Genomic DNA, 11,709 nt, shown 5'->3' on the forward strand with positions numbered 1-11,709 from the left:
GCAAACAGATAAGAGTATCACCCTTTGCTTTGCATTTAATCGTTCACATATTTTTTTAAATTTTATTAAATTTTTTTTTTTTTTGGGGGGGGGGGTTAGACAAGAGGGATAGGGATATCAGAAAGGGGGGCAGGGGAAATCAGGAGCGAGGACTAAGGTATAGTTTGAAAAGGTGTGTTTTTAAGTCTACGTCGAAATAGGGGGAGGGATTCTGCTGTCCTGACAGTGGTAGACAAGTCATTCCACCACTGAGGAACTGGAGTGATTTAGCAAGCCATTAAGCGCACAGGTTACCAATTGATCGACTAATACAGTGCCGGAAGGCATATTCAGTGCTCAGAAAGCCTTAGGAGATAGTGAGATTGGGGATAAAGAAGTACGAGACATTGCACAAAGCAAAGACAGATAAGGCAGCAGGCCCTGATGTCATATTCCCCGGGGTACTCAAAGGTGGCTTGTGATTCTGCCATCCTGACCACCACAGTAACTACTGCCAACAACTTTTTAATATATATATTAGTGCTGTCAATCGATTAAAAAAATTAATCGAATTAATTACAGGCTTTAATTAATTAATTAATCTAATTAATCGAAATTAATCGCACAATGATATTTGCCGTGAGAAGCAAAAAAATGTTGTAAAAATGTTTGAGTGCAAATGGATTTTAGTAGATGAGTGAATAAATGAACATAATAGACATTATTTACTTTAAAAGATCAACATATTTTATTTCACATCTTTTATTTCACAAACGGCCATAATATTGAAACTAAGATATGACCTAATGCCTATGCAATAGACCGTTCCCCTTATCGCAATGCATCCTGGGTCCTGTATCCAGGAAGCAAGAAAACCCATTGGGTTATATGGGAGTTTTACGACAAATTATGGAAAATCAAATTACATCTTGTGAAAAATCTTTACGTCTTTCAACTCAACCTGACCCCAAGACTCATCCATGAGGTCCGGGTCTAGTTTTGAAGTGTTGCAGAGGCAAGAAATGGCTGCGAAGTTGCAGATAAATGCACGCATCCCCGCCGGCGGCAGGCGGGGCCGGGGGAGGACGCCCTTACCCAGGCAGCCGGTCTTATGGGGCTCCACCGGAGCTCGCTACAAGAGGGTCGGCGGCAGAGGAGGACCCCGCGCGTTCCTCCTCTGTGCCGACCCTCTCGTAGCGAGCTCCGATGGAGCTACAAGACCCAGTGCCCGGGGAAGAGCATCCTCCCTCGGCCCCGCCAAATTCAACTTCTGCAGCGATTTCTTGCCTCTGCAACACTTCAAAACTAGACCCGGACCTCATGGATGAGTCAGGTTGAGTTGAAAGACGTAAAGATTTTTGCAAGATGTAACTTGATTTTCCATAATTTGTTGTCAAAACTCCCGTTTTTCCACCGGGCTCACTGCTATGTGTTTTGCGTTGAGGTGATATTTTAGGCTCGAGTTACTCCGATGGTACGCGAATTCCTTGCTGCACAAATTGCACAGAACCGTACTCCTGTCAACAGTTCCATCCGGCCGTTTTTTGAATGTATATTTCCCATTCAATACGCCAAGCAACGTGTTCTCATCAGCCTCCATCTTGTTTGCAAAGCTACTGGCCAGTGACGTACGGGGTCAAGGGCATCACAGCGCATAATTCATTGCGTTAATTTTTTTAACGCGTTATTTACTCTATAATTAATTAATCGAAATTAACGCGTTATAGTTTTTGCTTTTTCCTGTTTTTCTCCCAATTCAGTAGCCAATTGTTCCCTATCTATTCAAAACAAGGTGTAGGGATGGGCTGTTGGCTTGGTCCAGAGGTGTCCATGTGTCCTCACATGGAGCCGGTGTAACAGGTGAAGAATTTGCCTGAGTCCGAGGTGGGATTTGAACACCCGGCCTTCTCACTTGTCCAAATCATTTGTTGAACGAACGCGTTACCAGTCAGCTAAAGACGAACTCGCCTCTAGCCAAGGGCAACAACGTTCTTTTTGAATTTGAGGGTCACGTCATCGGGGAGTGTTGTGGCGATAACCCGCTACCAGCCTTCGCTTTCACCGCACCATCCGTGCTTACTAGCGAACCAGCCGAGCCGACCACACTACACCGGCCTGTCGCGACCTGGATCAGGTCAGGCCATGGCAGAGTAAAGGATAGGAGGATGGAGCGTAGAATGTGGTGGTGGTGGTGGTGGTGGTGGTGGGGGGGTGGGGGGGGACAAGACGAAGACTGCAGACCGACGAGTAACATCGCCTTCACAAATAAGAAAGGACAAATAACAAAGGAAAAGTAACGAACAGTGTCCCGTTGGAAGGATGCAATCCCGCTGGAGACACACTAACTTTACCAGAGTCACTACACGGCAAGCAGAGGGGAAAAAATCAAAGTCACAGTCAGGGTGGGCGAACAGGGTCGAGCACGAGTGAGACACTGGGGCGAACTGATCAAAAAGGGCTGGGCAGGAATCGTCCACCAAAGATATGTCAGAGATCGTAACGCAGCTAAACTCAGCTTTGGCAGGCCTGGAATCCAACCCCGGTCCACAGTGTGCAACTGCAACTACCTGATGCCTGCAAGATTAGACATATGAAAATGGTCCAAGTCTAGTTAAATTAGGTTGCGTTATGAACCCATCGGGTTTCTTTAAGAACGGTCCAGTCTGGACATACGCTTCTGCTGTTGGGTTAAAACCTTTTCTTCTTGCAAAAAACTGTTTTTGCAAATAGTAGACCTAAAAAAGGGAAAAAGGAATTTGGTGAAATTAAAAGGTGAACATTTATACTACATAAGATATACATTGAGAAAATACCACCTTAAAAAGATGACAGAAATTTCACTGAATAACTTACACACAGCAACATGCATCCAAACAAGGCCACGGTTACTGCTACTGCTACTGCTACACACAGCGGTACGTCAAATGAGTCCACCTCATTAGAACACCCTGGAGCAAAGAGAAAGGGTTTTATTTTTTTACATTTCATCAAAGGTCCATTTTTGAAATTCCCAATAGTTTATATTGTAGATGTACATAGTGAGCACTTTTAGGCATTTATTACGCCTATTTTTTAGAATCAAGTGTTCTGCTGCCATTTCCTATCCACTTAAGAGGTTTGATGCATTGTGTGTTCAGAGATGCTCTTCTGCACACCACTGTTGTAATGTGTGGTTATTTGCATTACGGTCACTTTGCCGTCAGCTTCAACCAGACTGGCCCTTCTCCTCTGACCCCTCTCATTAGCTCTCCCGTTCTTGCCTACAGACCTGCTGCTCACTGGAATCTTTTTGTTTTTTTTGCACCATTTTTTGCTGACTTTAGAGACTGTTAGAGCAGTTTCTCAGATATTGAGACCACCCTGTCTGTCACCAACAATCATTCCATGGTCAAAGTCACTTGGATCACATTTCTTCCCCATTCTGACATTTGGTCTGAAAGACAGCTGAAACCTCTTGACCACGTCTGCATGCTTTTATGCATTTAGTTCCTGCCACACGATTGGCTAATTAAATATTTCCATTAACAAGCAGGTGTACAGGTCGACCTAATAAAGTGCTCAGTGAATGTATACGGTGTTGGTTTGCATCACCAACACTATTATTCATCCAGTGTCCACCTACATAGAAATATTCAAGTAAGAATAGCGTAGAGGAAAAGAATGAGAACACATGAATACACACATTATTTTCTCCTGTCATTCTCAAAATAAATCAAAAACCATGTGTATAAAAAAAAAAAACCCCAAGTGAACACACAATATGTAAAGAGTACTCAAAAATAATCCCACACTGTTTTAACAAATACTATAGTTAAAATTTAATATAAAAAAAAAAGTCAGTGAGGTGAAAATGTGAAGCTACAAATGACTCATTTTCATTTCACATGTGGAAATTTGGGATGTGGGATGTTACAGGGAATTTATTTGTGAGGGACTGTTATATTGTTGGTTGTTACAGGGAATTTATTTGTGAGGGACTGTTCTTGAGGTCTGAACGCTACACGTACAAACCAATGATTCACAAATGTTTTTAAGCAAGTGGAGTCCTTGTAATCAAATTTGTGACAATACAAGGTTCGAAATTCAGAGGTGGTTTCCAGCAAGCAATACCCTCAAGGGTATCTTCCCTGTATGGGGACTACCAGAAACCACGCTGATTACCCAACTACACTAATAACATGGAGGTCGCACAGGTGGTGCCCTGCTGTTGTACACTTGACCAACCCTGCTGAAAAGGGAAAATAAAATAAAATGAAAATAACAGCTCAAGCTAGGCTTTTAAACAGCCGATAGCCACTTGACCAGCTCCATACTCATCATGGGTTGACCAGCTCAAGCTAGGTTTTGAAACAGCTGGCATTTCAAGCAGGTCATAGCAGCATTTTACACCGTCTAAGGCACTAAGCCTGAACTGCTTCACTAAGTGCCGAGCCATGTAAACGGATTGCATTTAAAATGCAAGCTGTGCAGGTTGCAGGATAAGATCTGTTGAAAAATGCTGAAATGTAATGTAATGTAATGAGTTACATGCGAGGCCTCCTCGACCCCCCCACCCCAGGCTGGGAGCACCCAAAATGGCCGTACCTGTGACATACAGCTGGGTGTCCCCCTCTTTGTTGCGCTGCCCTACGGGGGCCCAGAGGGCGCAGCGATACACCCCGCCGTCCCCCGCCGTGAGGTTCCGGACCTCCAATGTGAGGCCATCCCCCGACGGACTCTCCACCAGCTGGGTGAGTTTCGCGAACCTCCTCACCGTGTTGGTTTGCCTGTCCCAGCGGATTATCCCGCTTAAACCGCCACCGGACACCTGGGCAAATGCACATGCAAAATGAGGCAAAGGTGAACTCCCTCCCTCTCCCACCCCCTCCCCACGAATAACAGGAAGAAAACAAGTTAATTCCCACAAAAGTACTGGAATGTCTGATATTCTCAACATGAAGTAAAAATCCAAACCCCGTGCTATTTAAAACTATTGTGGGAACCAGAATTAATTTTGTTAATTTAGTGATGAATCACATACTGAAAGAGTGACAGATTTTGAGTGAATATTAACAGATGCTGGAACAGTTAGAGCTGACATTGTGTATATCCAGGTGGCACACACTGCAGGAATAAAACATTTTAAAATTTGTGTAGTCTGATAATACATGGGTAAACATCATTGACACACGTGGTGGGGGGTGGATTAATAAAATATATGTCAATGATGTTTACACATGTAATATAAGACTACATACATTATATATACACATATATATTCTCTCGAAGCCGCCTACGTACCCGATACCAGCTAACTGCTCTATATTCCACGGGGTCCATCTCTGTATTCACCGGACATCTTAAAATAACATCTCCACCACATATGCCTGTAATGTCTCCATTTGTAGCTTTACAAAGCAGGTACAATAGAACTAGAAAAAAGAAAATGGACGGATTAGTGTAGCTGTAGTGTAGCTGTGTACTAAGGTAGTCGTCGACTAAATTCATTGCTGATACAACTTATAAAAGTCAGCAAGCAACTAGCTTGCTATTTGACTATTTTTTTTTTTTTAAACATAACATATTGCCGATTGAAAAAGTGAACACATACCAGATATGCATATTCATCCACAAATTCATGTATAGAAAACATGAACTTCCAGACACCCTTCAGAATCTATTTATTTCCACCTCCAATGTCCATTCACAGCAAACGAGACACAGCAACAATAATCTACTCCTATCGCGCTCACAAACATCAAGACACCAGTATAATCTTTCCTTTAGAGGCCCAAAGCTGTGGAGTGAACTAAGCCCTCAACTGAGATCTATGTCCTCACATACGGTGTTTAAAAAACATTTGAAAAAATATCTAATGTCTACTTAAACTGCTACTCAATATTTATCTCAGTTATTTGTTTCTCTTCTTCTTGTATCATCCCATGTTTAGTCATCATCCTATGTTGTCTTTCTTTTTTCTCGTATCATCCTATGTTCAATCATCATCCTATGTTGTCTGTTTCTTCTTTCTTATATCATCTTTTATTTAATTATCATCCTATGTTGTCCGTTTCTTCTTTCTCGTATCAACTGATGTTTAATCCTTAAACATTCGGTTTTCTTTTCTTTCTCGTATCATCCTATGTTGAATTTGGATTGGCTACATTTTATTTCGCCCGCTAAATGTACTAAATGTAATAAATGTTGGCTAGGTGTGGAGCTCTGTACAAGCCTGTAAGCGCTTCGCTCCCACCTGTCACAGATTTGTACTAAAAATTTGTGCTAAATAAATAAAATAAATAAATAAATAAATAAACTAGTTGCCGCGTTACGCGGGAGCCGCGGCTTAAAGTTCGTATTACTTCGGATGCGATATATTCTTGGCCGCACGCGTTCCGAGATAAACGAATGACGTCCTTACAGTGCGGATTCCTTAACTAAAATCGTGTGGCGCGAATCATTTCGCTGAACGGACACAACACGTACGTTTCTACAAGTCTCGTTTATTTGAAATAAGAACTCTTCTTCATATTTTATATTGTTGGTTGGTTTAATACTGTGGCCAATGAAAAGTCGTTGTCCTACACCATGGGTCTCCAACACGTTGCTCTCAAGCTAGAGAACCAGTCGCTTGCCGCCCCCTTCCGAGTAGCTTGCCAAAGGCTGAAGCAGTATTACATTTAAACACAATTGTTGCCGCGAGGCATTCCAGCCTACGAATTTAATAAAAAGTAAAATTAACTGACTGACACCGACTTACCAAACGGTGTTCCTGATTAGCCTACACTAATTGATTTCTGAACGGTTACAGGAAGTGTTGGCGCACTTTAAGTGTAGCCTTTTACTTTATTTCTTAGAATAAAATTCTACAACAGAAGTCTAATAAGAAAAACGCCTGCCTCGAATACAAGCCTGCCCCAAATAAAGGCCTGTGCTTTGTGCAGCCTAAGTAAATAAAAGACCCCGGCCACAATTTGAGGATTTACCTGTACATATACACCAAGTATTTGAGAAGGATGAAGATATTCTCTGCAACATATGGTGCGGTCTCTTAGCAATCGGGTACTTTGTTGTACGTTGCTCTGGATAAGAGCGTCTGCCAAATGCCAATAATGTAATGTAATGTAAAAATACAAAAATTGTCCGAGTCAGTTATATAGTAAATTCCACTAAGAAATATTATATACAAGGCTACAATACAAGTGTGATACTTACAAAGAGTCCTCATGTTGGTGACACCAGTCTAAGCTTGAGCACCTCCTGAAACGAAAGTAAAAACCGAAACGCATACTATATGTAATGTAGCCAACTAAAACAGAAACTTTATCGGCATATAATCAAGCCAAAGTCAGAGCCAGAACCAAAACCAAAACCAAAAACAAGTCCAGTACCGAGGGAGAAGGCAATCTCGTAATCGGTACACCATGCAAAAAGTCCCAACAATTTCGGAAAGACATGACATGGAGATATATACAGGTGTAGACATATGCAGACAATTAGCTTGAGAGCAGCATTCGAATGGAAATCAGGCGTGGAGGACTGACAAGTTAACAAGATAATTAGTAATCGTTAGTAATAAACATATCCTGACCTAGCGTTAGTAAATGACATGCACGAGAAACGTAAAGTAAACATGAACACATGATTAGAATTTTAGTATTACCCAATCCTGATCTAACATTAGTAAGTAGACACGGGAATATGAAACAATTAGGGAAGCGTGAGCGACTAGGGCAATATACATTCCATTTTTTGTATAGCTATTTAAATAAAACACGTCTTTCAGATGTTAAGCAGATGCTAGAAAACCTGTCAACCGAATAGGCTATACCCTAAACTTTATGTCATGAACATCACTCCCTTCTAAGGAAATAATTTATCTATTTTCAGCATTACTACCGACAACACGCTGGCTCCAGTAGCAATATTAGCTTTAAGTAATGAACACTAATTAATTAGTGGCGGTCTGTAGTGTGGTGGTAAAGTCTGCCAAATGCCATTGTTTTATGTTATGTAATGTAATGTAATTTACATACCCTATGACATCAGCCGAACACACACAATTGTACAGTATATCATACTGCCACATAATTAAAGCTCCAAGGGATTATTTGGTTATTGTTTTTCCTCCCTATTTTTCATTACCTTCATTTTATTTGTGCGGCTAGAGCATTACGTTCCTTTCAGCAAAGGATTTCCGACGGACAGATGCTTCAATCACTGTCGTTGTCGCCCTTGCTCAGCTAAAAACGCCGACGAGCTCCACAGGACTAATCAAAGCGACCCCGCATATTATCCCCTCCAAACGTCACCTTCCTCACCCTAGAGCAGGGGTCGGCAACCCTGGTCCTGGAGAGCCACAGGATGTGCTGGCTTTCGTTGTTACTTGGCATTAATTGATCAATGAAAGTTGTTGATTACACAGTTAACTCACCTCACCTGGTTTCTTAGGTCTGAATCGGTTGCTTATTTTAAGGTGGAGACGAAAGCCTGCGGCTCTCCTTGACCAGGGTTGCCGACCCCTGCCCTAGAGGATACAGTTTGTCTAACTAACAAACTAACATTCACTAGTTTTGGGAATTTGTAATTTAATCACGTAACTAACAGACTCTAACTCTACTTCAATACTGCTCTATAACTCTGCTTCCCTGTTCTATCCCTAAATTGTTTGCCTCGATTCAGCAAAATGTTCGCACCTGCTCTGCACTACCTCTACATTCCTTAACTCTGTGCAATTGTCTACTCCCTAGTCCTGAGCCGTTTCTATTACATGTGTCTGTGAATCCAGTCCCGCGTTTTCATTACATTACATTACATTACATTACATGGCATTTAGCAGACGCTCTTATCCAGAGCGACGTACAACGAAGTGCAGATCAAACGCAAGTATAAGTGCGAAGAGGACCTGAGAGGACAGTACAGTTCCGAGTCCTAGTGTAAACATACAGATAATCAGAACCCTTGAGTACAATCCACATTACATTACATTAATTACATTAATTGCATTTGGCAGACGCTCTTATCCAGAGCGACGTTCAGTTGATTAGACTATGCAGGAGACAATCCTCTCCTGGAGCAATAAAGGGTTAAGGGCCTTGCTCAAGCGCCCAACGGCTGTGCGGATCTTATTGTGGCGACACTGGGGATCCCTTGTCATTGTATGTTTGCCTTTTCATGTGTCTCACCTGATGTTTATTTGTTAGACCGCCCTCACTCCCATGCCCTGCCTCGTTTGTCTCATTCCCCCGTGTATTTTAGTCTTTCTCAGTTGCACCTTGCAAGTTCGCCTTATCCTGATCCACAAGTGATCGCTATTACATCGCTGTTCAGTTAATACTTTTAACTTTTTTTCTTTTTTCCCCCCACCATCCATAAGCAACATGCACACCGTCAATCGCACTCATTCTTATCATCTGTACTATTGTTTTATTTTGTTCGGTTGGTTCTGTTCCGTTTTGAATGTGATTTTCTTGTCTTCTGTCTTTGTAACACCGTGTCTAACACTTGTATTGCACTTAAGTTATGTGAAATAAAGTTTAAAAAACATTTTTATGAAGACATTCTCGTCACGTTTGTGATCTCAACGTTAAAATAACAACTGTCATTAACAGCTGTGGATGCTATCCTCCCTTCCAGAGATGTGACCAAGTCCCTCTTATCCAAGTCACAAGTAAGTCTCAAGTCATTTGGTCCAAGTCTCAAGCAAGTCCCAAGTATTTTTTTCTTGGGCAAGTCAAGTCAAGTCAAGTCACAGGTTATGTCAAGTCAAGTCAAGTCGAGTCCTTGGTTACGGCAAGTCAAGTCCCAAATCGAGTCACTCCCGCAACGATGACAACAATAGCTTTTGCTGGTTTACTTCACGCGCTCATACATGGCAGTTGGTGGCAGTTCGAACTGTCAAAAGTGTGACTGTAGCCAGGTCAATATTTTTGCTGGGTACTCGGTATGTCCAGCCTTATAAGTCCAAAGTCCCTGGTTACTTTTTCATAGTTTCAATGGATTTTGACAATAGACATGTCAGACTTCAATCATGTTAACGCTCTCGAGCGTGCGTCAAAGTTTAGGTAGCAAATAACAGTGCTGTATCCTTCTGACGTCATTTACATAGCTACAGAACTGTCCGATCACGCCGAATCACTGATAGAAACAAGATGAATTAATGACGATTCAGAAAATGTATAACTTTTAAAGATTTAAATAAATCCTATGGTGGGACTTTTGCCATTTATGGACGGTACGACAGAAAATTCCGGTGCCGTCGAACTTAATCGAATGCTTTTATTTATATCGTTCGAATGACCAAGTGCCGTTAAAAAGCAAATTGTATGGCTTTGTGCTATTCGCGTATGCTAGCTACATCATGCTAACATCGTACAGGGACCAGTAAAGGCTTAGAACACACTAGCACTTAGTTATTGTAAGTTTGATCACCTCTACTGTAAAGTAAAAAAGTGGACAAATTACGTTTTCTGTGAGAAATCTATTGGCGAGCTCACGTGCACACACAGCGGTCTACATTCTAAAGCTCCATTTTGCCCTCCCTACTAACTAATATCACCTGCGCCTATTTAGGAATCAGTCTGTTTGTTGTTTGCAACTGAGAGAGGATGAGTCAGGGTGCCGATATTTCTGTTGACCACTAAACGCTAACACTAACATCTGAGTCCAAATGCAATACCATCTATGCAGAGCAATGTTTTGTCGTAGTATCAATAAACACTCTAACTGCAGCTACGGACTCATGCTCGTTCCTTGGACTCGTGTCGGACAGATCTCCCTGTACTCGCCCTCTCAGCGGCTTATAGTTGGTTTTGATAGTCGCATTACAGCCACTAAATTAATCAGCCGTTCCTCCTCCACGACACCGTGTCCCAAAGCGCGGGGCAGGAGGTAAGTAGAAACGGCTTCTGACAAACGTTTAGTACAAGTTATGTTTATTAAATGTGTTATTTAAGGTGCATTTGGTGTCTGTGGTCTGTTTTGGGAGCTGGTAATGGAGAGTATTGGGGGTGCAATTGTGTGGGGGCAGCATCACGGTCGGGTGCTGTGGCGGCAACAGAAGGACACACGAAGAAGTAGTAATGCTCACTGAGCATACCCACAGTGTTCAGACTAAAATAACCGGTAACTTTTTGAAGCAACAAGGATTCCGATCAGAGAGTAGAGTAGCAGTCAATACAAACTAATTTAGCCCAATGTATGGGATGTCCCGGCTAAATTGATAGTTGGATAGTTGGTAACTCTTGGCGGCGTTCCATGACTTTTTTTTCTCCCCCTGACGCGACGGAACAGCAGCCTCTTTTTGTATCGGGACCTCCTGATTTACAAACTAAGCACTGGTTATTTCATTTTATCTGGCTAACGTTAGCTGACACGAGCCACCCCTCACACTTACCGATCCGAATGAGTCCTCAAATGACGAACAAAGTTTGATGTTGTACTCTGGCTGTCAGAAATCGTTGTTGAGCAGGTCTTGCATTCAGCAGTTCGTTTTTTTCCATCACATTTGAAATTTTTTAATCCAAAAGTGATGACAAGTCATTCGAGTCATCATGTCTCAAGTCACATCAAGTCTCAAGTCTTTAACTTCCAAGTCCAAGTCGAGTCTCAAGTAAATTATTTTCTGTCAAGTCAAGTTGCAAGTCGTCAAAAAGGTGACTCGAGTCGACGTCACAATGACTCGAGTCCACATCTCTGCCGACCAGCTCGTCAGGAGCATTTGGGGGGTAGGTGTCTTGCTCAGGGACAGTT

The sequence above is a fragment of the Conger conger genome, chromosome 9 (assembly GCF_963514075.1).
Source record: "Conger conger chromosome 9, fConCon1.1, whole genome shotgun sequence".
Lineage (NCBI taxonomy): Eukaryota > Metazoa > Chordata > Actinopteri > Anguilliformes > Congridae > Conger > Conger conger.